The 12,086-nt window shown below is 38.1% G+C and overlaps 1 long non-coding RNA gene across 6 annotated transcripts in view; it reads right to left on the reverse strand.

Annotated features, from left to right (window-relative positions):
- Positions 1-12,086, reverse strand: part of LOC144819292 (uncharacterized) — a 399,821-nt gene that overhangs the window by 372,772 nt on the left and 14,963 nt on the right. Inside the window, exon 6 of one of the 6 annotated variants that reach the window (XR_013607272.1) lies at positions 3,158-3,428. The exons of the other annotated variants lie outside the window; for them this stretch is intronic. This is a non-coding gene — a long non-coding RNA (uncharacterized LOC144819292). Of the gene's footprint in view, positions 1-3,157; positions 3,429-12,086 lie in introns of those variants that run through there. 6 annotated transcript variants of the gene reach the window in all.

A 12,086-nucleotide genomic window follows, 5' to 3' on the forward strand; every position in this document is an offset into this window, starting at 1 on the left:
TCTTAAGTTAAACTTAAGTTTGTCTTAAGTTTTGGTCTTAAAACAAAATACTAACTTAAGACAAAATACTAACTTTACTACTACTGAATGCCTTTTGTGAATACCAAAAGTAGTAAGTTTAGGATTTTATCTCAGATTAGTTCTGTGAATCGGCCCCAAATAAGGTGTCGTTTTTTTTTTTTTTTATTGAAGTACTTTGGAATCAAAATAGTAATAACGTAGATACAAACAATGGGCAAATAGAAAGGAAGAAGTATTTCACAACAACGAAATAGTTTTTTTTTAAAAAAAAAAAGCAAATTACAAATTACAGATACAGGGACAAATCAAAGTATATCTTTTTTAACACCAAACATTTATATATAACTAGTCAAAGAAAGATTTCCAAATTTTGTCAAACTTTCTAATCCCTCCAATTCGAATTCGTTGTGCATATAGAGACTCGGTCTTTCTTACTTTTTTCATTTTATACAGACATTCTAGAAACAAGGGAACCTGTGTGGATTGCCAATTCTGTAGTATCAAGGATCTTGCTACAGCTGAAACTATGTATAACAAATTAATCAAATGATCTGCGAAGCCAAGGTCAGGATCGTGGCCATAAAGCTTTAATTGAAGGCTACAAGTAACCCTGATATTATAGTCGGTGCGGAGGAAATCAAAGATTTCGTTCCAAAATGACAGGACTTTCGGACAGAGTGCAATTATATGGGACAAATTAGCTGGAGCAAATTGCTGGCATCTAAAACAGTTGGCAGAAGTGTTAACATACATTTTAGCGATAAGAGCAGGAGTGCGATATAGAAGCCATTTATTAAAGAAAAGCATTCTGCGCCAGTTGGACCCTCTCAAACCACAAAAATTTAATTTGTTTAAGATCTTCCAAGTATTAAGGGATATATTATGATTCTCATGTTCCTGACATTTTTTAATTGCTTTTAAACTAAAATCTTTCTCAATGCTCTGAGCAAGGCAGCGTTTCCATTCCCCCGGCTTCCTAGCCCGTAAGGCTACAAAGAGATCATTCCATAACAGATTAGGTGTGCTAATGTGTGTAAAATTCAGTAGTTCCAGCATTTTATGTATCCTAATGTAAGAGCCACTTAAAAGAAAGTTTCCTTGAATTAATCGTGACATCTGTACTGGAGTTATCCAACGGGCATCTCTACAAAAATCTGCTAATGTATGGAACCCTACGCAGTACCAGTTAACTACAATTTCCGAGCTGATTTTTATCCCAGTATGAGCAAAAACATTCCTTAAGGGAGTCGTAAGGTTAAACTGCGGAAGAGAGTATCTTTTGAACATAGCATCTCTTCTTTTAAGAAACCAATTCATAGTCTTATATCTAACGAGTTTCGGAGATCTAGGCACTAAAATCGGAGAGGGAATTTGAGCTTCAAGACAAATTAAATCCGAAAAAAAATTAATAAATAAGTCTAAGCCTTGTATTTCAGATTTAAATCTATTTAAGTATTGTGCCAAAGAGGCGTTATAATAATCTTTATTGTTTGGTAGCGCAAGGCCTCCTTGCTCTGTGGCAGCATAAAGTGTCCCTATTGCTATACGAGGGGTCTTCTTACCCCATACAAAGCCTGAAAACAAAGATTCTACTTTTGAGAAAAAAGAACCTGACAGAAATCAAGGAATTGTTGAAAATAAAAAATTAAAAAGTGGGAGAATGGACATTTTAATCAGAGCAACATGGCCCAGAATGGATAGTGGGAGCGAGTTCCATCTATTAAGCATGGTGCGAACCTTCTGAAGAAGTGGATCAAAATTGAGCACATATAGATTTGAAACAGACGCGGAAAACAAAACTCCTAAATACCTTATGGGCCTAGGGTTAATACAGTTAATTAGATCTGGATGTAGTTCTGGATCTATGCCCCAACAAATCAAAATTTCGCTTTTTTTCTTATTAATCCGGTAGCCTCCTAGGGCTTCAAATTCTTCGAAAATCTGTAAGACATGGGTCTGGGATTGTAGATCCGGTTTGATTAATAACATAATATCATCCGCATACAGTTTAATTTTGGCCATAGAAATAATCGGAGGGGTGATATTCGCGTAATTCCAAATTGAGGTAGCCAATGGTTCAATAAAAAAAGCAAAAAGAATAGGTGACAGGGGACAACCTTGTCTGGTACCACTTTGCACTAAAACTGAACGCACCATAGCAGAATTAATAATAATATTAGCTTTGGCACCCGTGTATACATTTTTAATTAAAGTAATAATCTGCAAAGGAATTCCAAAGTGCGGTAAAATAGAAAAAAGAGTTTCCCAAACCACCAAGTCAAAAGCTTTTTCTGCGTCTAAAAACAGAATTAGTGCAGGAATACTCCTTATCTGAAAAAAATCTAACGCCTCAATTAAAAAGTGTGTATTAGTGATTAATTAACAACCTGCAATGAAACCATTTTGATCGGAGTGAATTAGATCAGTGGCAATGGTGTTAAAACGACTAGATAGTAGTTTAGTGGTGATTTTATAATCAGAGTTTAATAGAGTAATTGTTCTGTATGAACTAGGATCGTTAGAATCTTTCCCCTTCTTCAGAAAGCTCACTACCGTGCCTTAGTGAAAAGAATCTGGAACTCGTCGTCCATTCAGCATGGAATTTAATAATTTTAATAACAAATCAGAAAAAGAAATGAAAAAAGCTTTAAAAAATTCCGAAGTCAACCCATCCGGGCCGCAATCCTTGCCGAGAGGTAAATCCTTGATCACCAATTCTAGTTCGGTGTGAGTAAATGGACTCAACATTGTCTCCTGCTCAATCTTAGAAAGAGAGGTAACTGGATATCTACCAAGGAAATTAGAGAGCTTTTGATGGTCTATAACTTGATGTTTACTATAGATCTGTTGATAGTGTGAGAGCATTATGGAACCGATTGCCTCCGGCTGTACTATCTCACTGTTTTGAACGGGACATTTTAAGCAGCGAATCTGATTTGCGGCAGCTTGTTCTTTGGCCTGCCAGGCTAGAAGTTTTCCTGTGAAATTACTTTCCTCGTAAATTTTTTGAGTTCGTCTAAGAAAAATTGCCTCACTTTGTGTAAATAAATTAGAGCAAAGTTCACGTTTGGCTTCGTTTAATTGGTTCTGAACATGGCTCGAATAATCAGCTTGTCGGTTCAAAGTTAAAATCTGAATTTTTTCTTGTAGTAAGTTTCTAGCTTTTTTAATATTCAGCCACTCAGCTGCATCTTTACTTATAACAAAGCCCCGAATAAAGGCTTTCAAGGAGTCCCAAATAATATGTACGGTGGCGGTATCAAAATTACGAACTATAAAGTCTGAGATTTCTGATTTAAGAAAAGTGACCCAATCTTCATCTTGTAGATATAATTTATTAAGTACCCATCGCTTCGGGGCTCTAGAATCTTCTCCCAGAACAAACTCGGCTACCAGCAATGCGTGGTCTGAAAAAAAAAAAAAAAAGAATTCTCTGATGAGAAAATTTTAATTGCCGAGAAGCCAAGAAGAAATCAATACGTGAGGAAGATTTAAACCTGCCCGACCAGCAGGTGAACTCTTTTTTTTGTGGGTTCTGTAAACGCCATGTATCACATAAATCAAGAGTTGACAATTTATTATTAATTGTTCTACGTGACTTAGGTTTAAGCTGTTTTTTAGAAAGTGTGGTAGAATCCAGCTTTGTATCCATCAGAATGTTAAAATCCCCCCCAATAATAATATCCCCCCTACCATAAGCAATGATTGAAACAGATCTTCGTAGTCTTGTGGGATAACGTCCACCGGAGCATAAAAGGAGACAAAAGTAATTGGTGTACGTCTATTCTTAGCTAAACATGTAACCCAGCACCACCGACCTCCGCCACCCTCTTCTGACTGTATAATCTCTGCATTCAGACTCCGATTTAAGAAAAGGGCGACTCCTCGTTGGGATACAGTAGTGGACGAAAATCCACGAAATGTGGCCCAAGTCTTAAACATAGAAAAATCAAAAATTTTTGCGGCGGGGATGTGAGTCTCTTGTAACATAATAGCCGCAGGATTTTCTGTTTTGATCCATAATTCAATATCTCTCATTTTTTTGTTGTTGTTTAGGCCATTAACGTTAAAAGAAATTATTTTAAGCTCCTTATTGATAGACATTTTGATTTCTACAAACTCCCAATGAGCATTCCAACAAAATGTACATTTCTGTCCAAATAATTTTCTCCTTGTTAATAATATATAGAAGAAAAAAGCCCTCGATTGCAAAAGCAAAGCAGATCCAAAATACATCAATATTTTTTCTTTTTTCACCCCCAACACCAGTGACCTCCCCCGTACTACACCCTCCCCTATGGCCCTGTCCCCACGCTGTCCATACGGAAGATTGGTCAGACCGCTATGGTGAAGTTCCATGCTTCCACGTAGCCCGGAGTTCCTGTTCCTGGCTCCTACCCCCCTCACCTCGAGGTCAATAGCAACCGCTGCGGTTTGGCGTGCTGCGTTGGGCGTCTGTGTTCACGCCGAGGGAGCTCCGAGTGCCTGCTGAGTCTGCTGTTCGGCATTCGTGCTGATATTATCGTTAGGACCTACGGAGACGGAGACGTAGCCTGCTTCTTACGGGGCTGCGAGGTGAGCGGCACTGCATCTCCAGTGGACCCGGGATACATTGTAGCAGGGTGAACTGAAGGAAGTCTTTGTTGCCGATAATGTTCACGGCGCGTCCCCTGCTTCCTCACCACCTTGTATACTGTCTCCTCACTGCCGCTGGGCCCGCCTTACTGCTCTGCTGCTCTGCTGAGAGTTTCCCTCTGCCACTGAAGCTGCATACAATCTAGCAGCGGCCGCAGTTTGGGTTAACTCTGTGCTCTAGCATACTTAGCGGCAATTGCAGCAGGTAATTGTAGCAGGCAAGCATGATTAGTGCACCTTCAGTGCACTTCTTGAGTACCTCGAGATCGCATCAGTTGTCTGGGATTACAAAAACATAAATTTGGATTTGGATTTGGATTTTCTATTATCTCGGTTTAATGGACATACTTTTAAAATAAATCTCGAACTTTTCTGGGTTACTTATCCCGTGCACTAGCAGTTTTGTGATGGGAAAGCAACTAACTGCACGCGCCAAAGCGCAAATTCGTCGCCAGCAAATGAAGGATGATGCTGACGCTGTAAAAGATGCAGATGCAGGTGCGGGTAAAGAAGACTCTGTGGCAGATATTTCTGAAAGTTCTGGGGAAGAGGAGGAGGAGTCCACGGATATTGTCTCTGTACCCTCGATTCAACCTAATTCAGGGAACAATCCTGTGCAAGAGTTATCTGCAGTGGTTAAAGACAATCATGGGAGTAAGCTGATAGAGTTGACTGAATCTCCTCTTTAGATTGGTGCACAGGTATCCAAAGAAGGGACGATTCCGGCGGACCCCAAAACTTCTAAACAATTTCCTCTATTCGAGAGAAAAACCAACATACCAACATCCTTTACTCCTTTACCGTCTGTCACCGGCCCGATTGCTAGTTCTTTCCCGGGAGCTGCAGCCGCGGGAGCTGTCGGAGCTGCTACATCCATTTCTAAAACCTCGAGCTTGACACCCAGTCTCGCCGATTTAATGAGAATGGAAAAGAGTAAAGGTATACAAGTCACTGCTTCGCCCCATATCGAACTTACACCCTCTCCTCTCCCTGACTTTCGAAGCCCAATTTTAGGCATGGAAACCGAGACCACAGGAGAGTTCCAGATCTTGGTCAAAGACATGTTAAATATGATACTAGGTGAGGTGAGGGAGATGAAGCAGTTTCAACGGACTGAACTGGCTGTTATTAATCAAGGCTTAGATAAAATTGAAGAATCAATGTATTCTCTCCCTGCCCGTTTACAAGAAGCTGAAACTAGGATATCGGGCCTGGAAGATCACATGACTGAAGTGAAAAAGGAGGTCCAAAGTTTTTCCAAAACCTCAAAATCACTTGAGTCCAAACTTGATGACTTGGAAAATTATAATAGGAGATCAAACCTTAGAATTGTTGGAGTTCCCGAGAAAATTGAGGGATCAGATATGAAACAATGGATTACTTCTTTTTTCCTTCAGGAGGTCATACCGGAATATAGAGGAGATCTAACGATCCCACCGTGTCCCAGCGCAACCTCTTTCTAATTCTACACTTCCTCGGACCATTCTGGTGAATTTCTCGGATATCCGAGTCAAAGAGACAATTCTTTCCAAAGCCTTTAAGCAAAGGCAATTTGCTGCTAACGCTACCACTAAATACCGGATTTTCTCAGATATGTCCGCTGCTGCAGCTAGGAGGAGAAAGGAATTTGTAAAGATGTTGGGACTTTTTAAAGATAATGGCGCTCAAGCCATGATTGCTCAGCAATCAAAGTTAAAATTTCTTGTGAAAGGCAAATTTCATATGCTGACTGATATAGACGAAGCACAAGTGTTGCTTTGTAAGATCTCACAAGATTAGTGGGATTTGATTTGATTAACCTTGCTGATTTAATTTTGTGGGTCCTATAGATAGGCACTTTGCGATTTTTCGGATGCTTTCTATTCATTGACCTTATGGTCGTGCTGCAATGTACTCTATGTTTTTTCTTTCGGGGGTGGGGTGGGGGGTCAGGATAGGACTCTTAGAAGGGTTAAGGGGTGCATTTACAAGGCGCCTCAATGATTAGGGGGTTTTCCGTAAGATAAATAAGGTGTCAACGTGTTTCTTTTCAATGTTAATATATGAAAATAAAATTAACATTGTTTGTCATAAGTCCACTGAATCAAGTGATTCAAAAGAAAAATGGTGATAATTTTTATAGGTTCATGGCAAGTAATAAGTCAATAAAACGTTTCCATGCCTAAGACCCATTACATCTTGCTTTAAGTAAAATCGAGTTTGCTTCGCTCCCTACAACCCAAAGAAACTACAAACATCTAAAAAATGTAAAATAATGAATAAGACATTTGAATTAATTTACTATTTGTATAAATCAAATAAACTTAAAAAATGATAGTTAAAAGTTGCTCTTCACAAATAATATTAAAAACATGTAGTAATTAAAAAATAAAAAGTGTCAAAAGTATGTTACCCTAGTCCATAACAATCACCGTAGGTTTCTTTTAACCTGATTTTGATTTCTTACCATTCATCGAATGATCTCTTTTCCAATCAAAACCTCCCCCTGTGATAAGAGATCGGAACAATCAACCCTGCACACTGAACGTTTGTGTATCAGTCATATGGAAAACTATTTCTTAAACCACTGTATTGAATGAAATAATTGTTTAGTATCAGGAGGCCTATCATTTACTAGCTGAAGATGCTTTAGTCTGCTATTGGGTAGCCATGTTTTACTCTAAGGAACTGTGTCATAGGGACACACTAGATAATATAGAATTTAACATGTCTTAGTTTATTAGACCTCTGTCCACCATGGTGGATGGTATTTGATTGCACAATATGCAAAATGTTCTCCTCCTGCATAGTGTTATTCGTTTAGATTTTAGAAGTTTATTGTCATCATCCTGATCACTGTAGGTTCCACATATATAGACTGTGGTTCTTTCTTCTTAATATAAATATATGAATATTCACTGTATATTTTATTATTCTGTTAAAAGATTAGTGTATGGAATTTTTATGTATTCATATTTTCATATTGTAAAACTGTCATGATGCTCTTATTGTTTTAACATAGTATAAACCGAATAAAGTTCATTGAATCATAATTAATAAATAATTGAAATAAGCAAATAATTGACATGATAAATAAAGAATTACAAAGGCACGTATGTTATTATCAATTATTCAATTGGTTAAACTTAATAATTGGCTAAAAAGTAGTAATTTCAATAACTTTCCTCCGTATTACCTAACAAACAGTAATACAATCTACTAAAATATACATTTTTAACAATAGTATCACAATTAAAATATACATTAAAATTAAAAAAGTAAACCTTAATAAACATAGCAATTGAACAATTTAAATAATTATTAATTAAATAAATATTAAATTTAGCAATAATATTTTTATTAACATTAGAATGAAATTAGTAATCATTTAATTAACTTCCCACCTAATTCCCTACATCCCCAAGAAACTGCTTCTAATGTTTTAATTACTATCAAAATATACAAATTAAATTGAATATTAAAGTTAGCAAACTGAACTTAAATATATAAAATAACAATCAAACAATTTACATATTTATTAATCAATTAGATGTTTAGTGTACAATAACATTAACTTTAAATTAATTATAATTTAATTTACTTTCCACCATGTTGCCCCAAAACCCAACAACATGTACTATAATATAAATTGCTAATATTTTAAACATTAAAATCATACATTTAAAATTACAAACTATATTTTAAAACATTAATAAAAATTATACTAACAATACTAACATCTAGAATTTGTATACTAACTTATATAGGATATAATGAAACATATTTATTACAACTACATTAAAGTAAACAATATTAAATACAACATTATCCATAAAAACATCTTAAATACAACAAAAAAGATATTCTCACATTAGGTGTTCTGATTCCCAATATTTTGGTAGCAACACTATTTTTACACAACATTAATGTCCCACAAATTTTTTTAATCAATATTTGTGTAACTTATTCTTTTCAGTTAAATGTGTGCATGTTAACATATACACATGTAGTTTTTGGGTGATCAGCTCAGTTGCCATACAGAGTTTGTGAAGAGGGTATTTGAAGCTTTGTTGAGGTCAAATCTAATGACAGGATGTTTGAAGTAACTGGCAGATCCCATGCAATTACTTAAAAAGGTTTGAAATGCTGAATTGCAAAAGTGCTATAAGCATGTAGATATACAATTTACAGAGAAATAATGTTATTTCTACAGTGCTTCTACATATTTACATGCATGTGTGATTTGCTGACAGAGGGCATCTTTTGAGACTGTGTAAATACATAGTTGAGCATATTAAATTTGTCCAGGGGTTTTGTAATGGGTTTAATCGGGGAGTTTGGGTTATTATCCCTTTGAAGTGTGTAGAAAGGTTTGCAGCAGGTGCATTAACTTTGCAGTCCTATTGGCAGAACATCCTTGTCAGGAAGAAAGGATGAGTAAACAGAGAAAACTTAGGCATATTCCATTGTGAATGAAAATGACTACAGTGAGGTGACTGAGTGTGCTCCTGCAGGCGGCAGATCATCCCAGAGTCACATGGGGCTGGGCTGATCTGCCGCCTGCACTGGGGATCGAACCGTGAGCCCCAGGATCCGGAGGCAGTCACCCTGGCCACACCGATTCCAAAATTAGATCCATTTCTGTCCTTGCCTCGGGATTGGGTAAGAAACCCATAGGGGCCCTGTTTAAATCATATCAGGCTAAATGTGTATCTGTTGGCATGTATGGGGGCACATTTGGAGTTGTATAGGCATATATTCTCTTCAGGATATCAAGAGGAAATTTTGTAGAAGACGTTTGGGCTTCTGACAATGTATACCCTCTGTCTGGCCTTCAATACTTGAATGATATTATTGGATTACTACCCCATATCAGGTGGCTCACTATTTGGGTAAGACCAGAATGTAATTTTAATATGTTGGTATTGGGAGACAGATGGCACTCTATATTGTGGTTAAATTATGTTTAAGGAGGAGGAAGCTGTTGACTACCCTACATTTGTACTAAATCACGCACACACACAGTCAGAGCTCCATTAACCACTCATATACTTATTTGTACACTCATACAAACATTCACATATCCACTTAAAGACCCAGAGAAGAAGTCATACATCCACTTACAGACCCACACAGGCACTCACACACCCACATCAACATTTATACAGTCAGTCACACACCTACTCTCATAAGACCCATGCAGTGACCTACATACCCACTCACATACCCAAAACACACTCACAACACACACACACACTTACACACTCACACAACCATTCAGACACCCACTCACACAGCCATACAGCCAGTCTCACAGCCATGTACGCACCCATACAACAACTTACAAACCCACTCACAGACCAACACAGCCACGTACACATCTACCCACACACCCATACATCTAAACCAATGACATGCCCACTCACACACCCACACAAATTTTACAACCCCTCTAACACACCCATGCTGTAATTCACACAGCTATTGACACACCCATACAGTCACTCTGTTACCCACTCACACACCCATGCGGACACACACACTCACTCAAACACCCACTCACACACCCATACATCCAATCAGAGACCCATTCAAATACCCCCTTAAACCACCCACACAGCCACTTACATACCTAACCACACATCCACAGAACCACTTGCATACCCATATAGCCACTCACACACCCATACAGTCACTAACACAGCCACTCACACACCCATACACAGGCAGTGACACACTTATAGAAATTTCAATAGCACATGTTTGTATTAAATGTGTTGTTGTTGTTGTTTTAGTATTGAATGTGTGCAAGATAACCGACAGACCCCTTATTTGTCTAAGAACTTGCGACAGATCCACGGATCCAAGAAATAAATTTAAAAAAGAAAGACATGGTGCATTGTATTGATAGACAGACTACATAGGTTACCTTACCTTCATTTAATATTTTTTAGTTTTAAAATATATAATAAGAATGAATAAATGTGTGAATAAAATGTATTCATAAACTTGTGAAAATATTTATTAGTATATTGAAAAGGAAAGGCTACAGGGATTTCATATTTAGGAAATAGAATTTTTAAAAAACCTTCGAAATTCACTGAAAAAAACAGGATACAGGGACATTTAGTTAGTGTCAAATGTTACACACACAAAACCATAGACATTATGCAGTCTAAGTTACCTAAACTAACTATAACATATTCCCATGCAATGCATTTGCTTATGACCTCACATATTACTTCACTCATGACGTGGTGAGTGACATCACTGATGACATCTCAAATGACATCACTGATTATATCATCCAATAAACTTCAGTATACTTCATGAAATACCATTTAATTTATTTTTAATTAAAGAGATGACCCAGCTGAGAGACGTACAGCACATCGTTCACTTTAACCTTTTGATTTACTGCACTTACTTATCACTTAAGCGACAGTTCTCAATGAATAGTCCTTTCTCTTCTGAACCACTACTGTAAAAAGTAATGACTAAAGTAAAATGTCTAATCATATGGGCTCGAAATGAAATACTATAGAAGGGGTCAGGGTAGCAGGTGCATTTTAGGGGTGTCTGAGGGACCCCTTATGAGTAGGAAAATGGCCTGAATAATTTTTTTCCAAGTGGTTGGAGTCACAGCTCCATTGAGACACTAAGTGCGGGTCCCCTTGTAGCTTGCCGGTGGAGTCCCAAACATTGCCCAAAAAAATATACATTCACACACTCACTCGTATACTAATGTGTGCACTCACAGACCCACAGAGTCATACACTCAGTCACAGAGCTATTTTGACACTGTTGCACCAACTCAATCACCCACATAGAATCTCACGCACCCTTTGTCACAGACCCACTTAGACACTCATGTACCCACTCACAGACCCACTCAGAGACTAACGTACCTATTCACCCATGCATCCCCTCAATCACCCAGTCAGAGGTTCATGGAGCCAATCACAGACCTACTCAGACATTAATGCACCCACTGATAGACCCCCTCAGGCACTCAAACACCCACTCAGAGACTCATGCACAGACCCACTCAGACACTCACACACCCGTTCACCCAGTGCGATGTTCATGGAGCTACTCACAGACCTACTAAGATACTCATGCACACACTAACAGACCTACACAACGACTCATGCAGCCACTCAGAGACCCACTTAGAAACTCGCAAACCCACTCTCTCAGCTAGTTAGAGGCTGATGGAGCTATTCACAGACCCACTCAGACACTCACAGACCCACTCACAGACCCAGGTACTCACACACAGACCCACTCAGAGAGTCACACATCAACATACAGACTTGTGAAAGTCACCCAACCACTTACAAAGCTACTCATACACTCATGCACCCACTCATAGACCCACTCAAAAACTCATGCACACAGTCACAGACCCACTTAAAGTCTCACTCACAAACTCAGAAACCCACTGACCT

This window comes from Lissotriton helveticus, chromosome 2_1 (assembly GCF_964261635.1).
Source record: "Lissotriton helveticus chromosome 2_1, aLisHel1.1, whole genome shotgun sequence".
Taxonomy (NCBI): domain Eukaryota; kingdom Metazoa; phylum Chordata; class Amphibia; order Caudata; family Salamandridae; genus Lissotriton; species Lissotriton helveticus.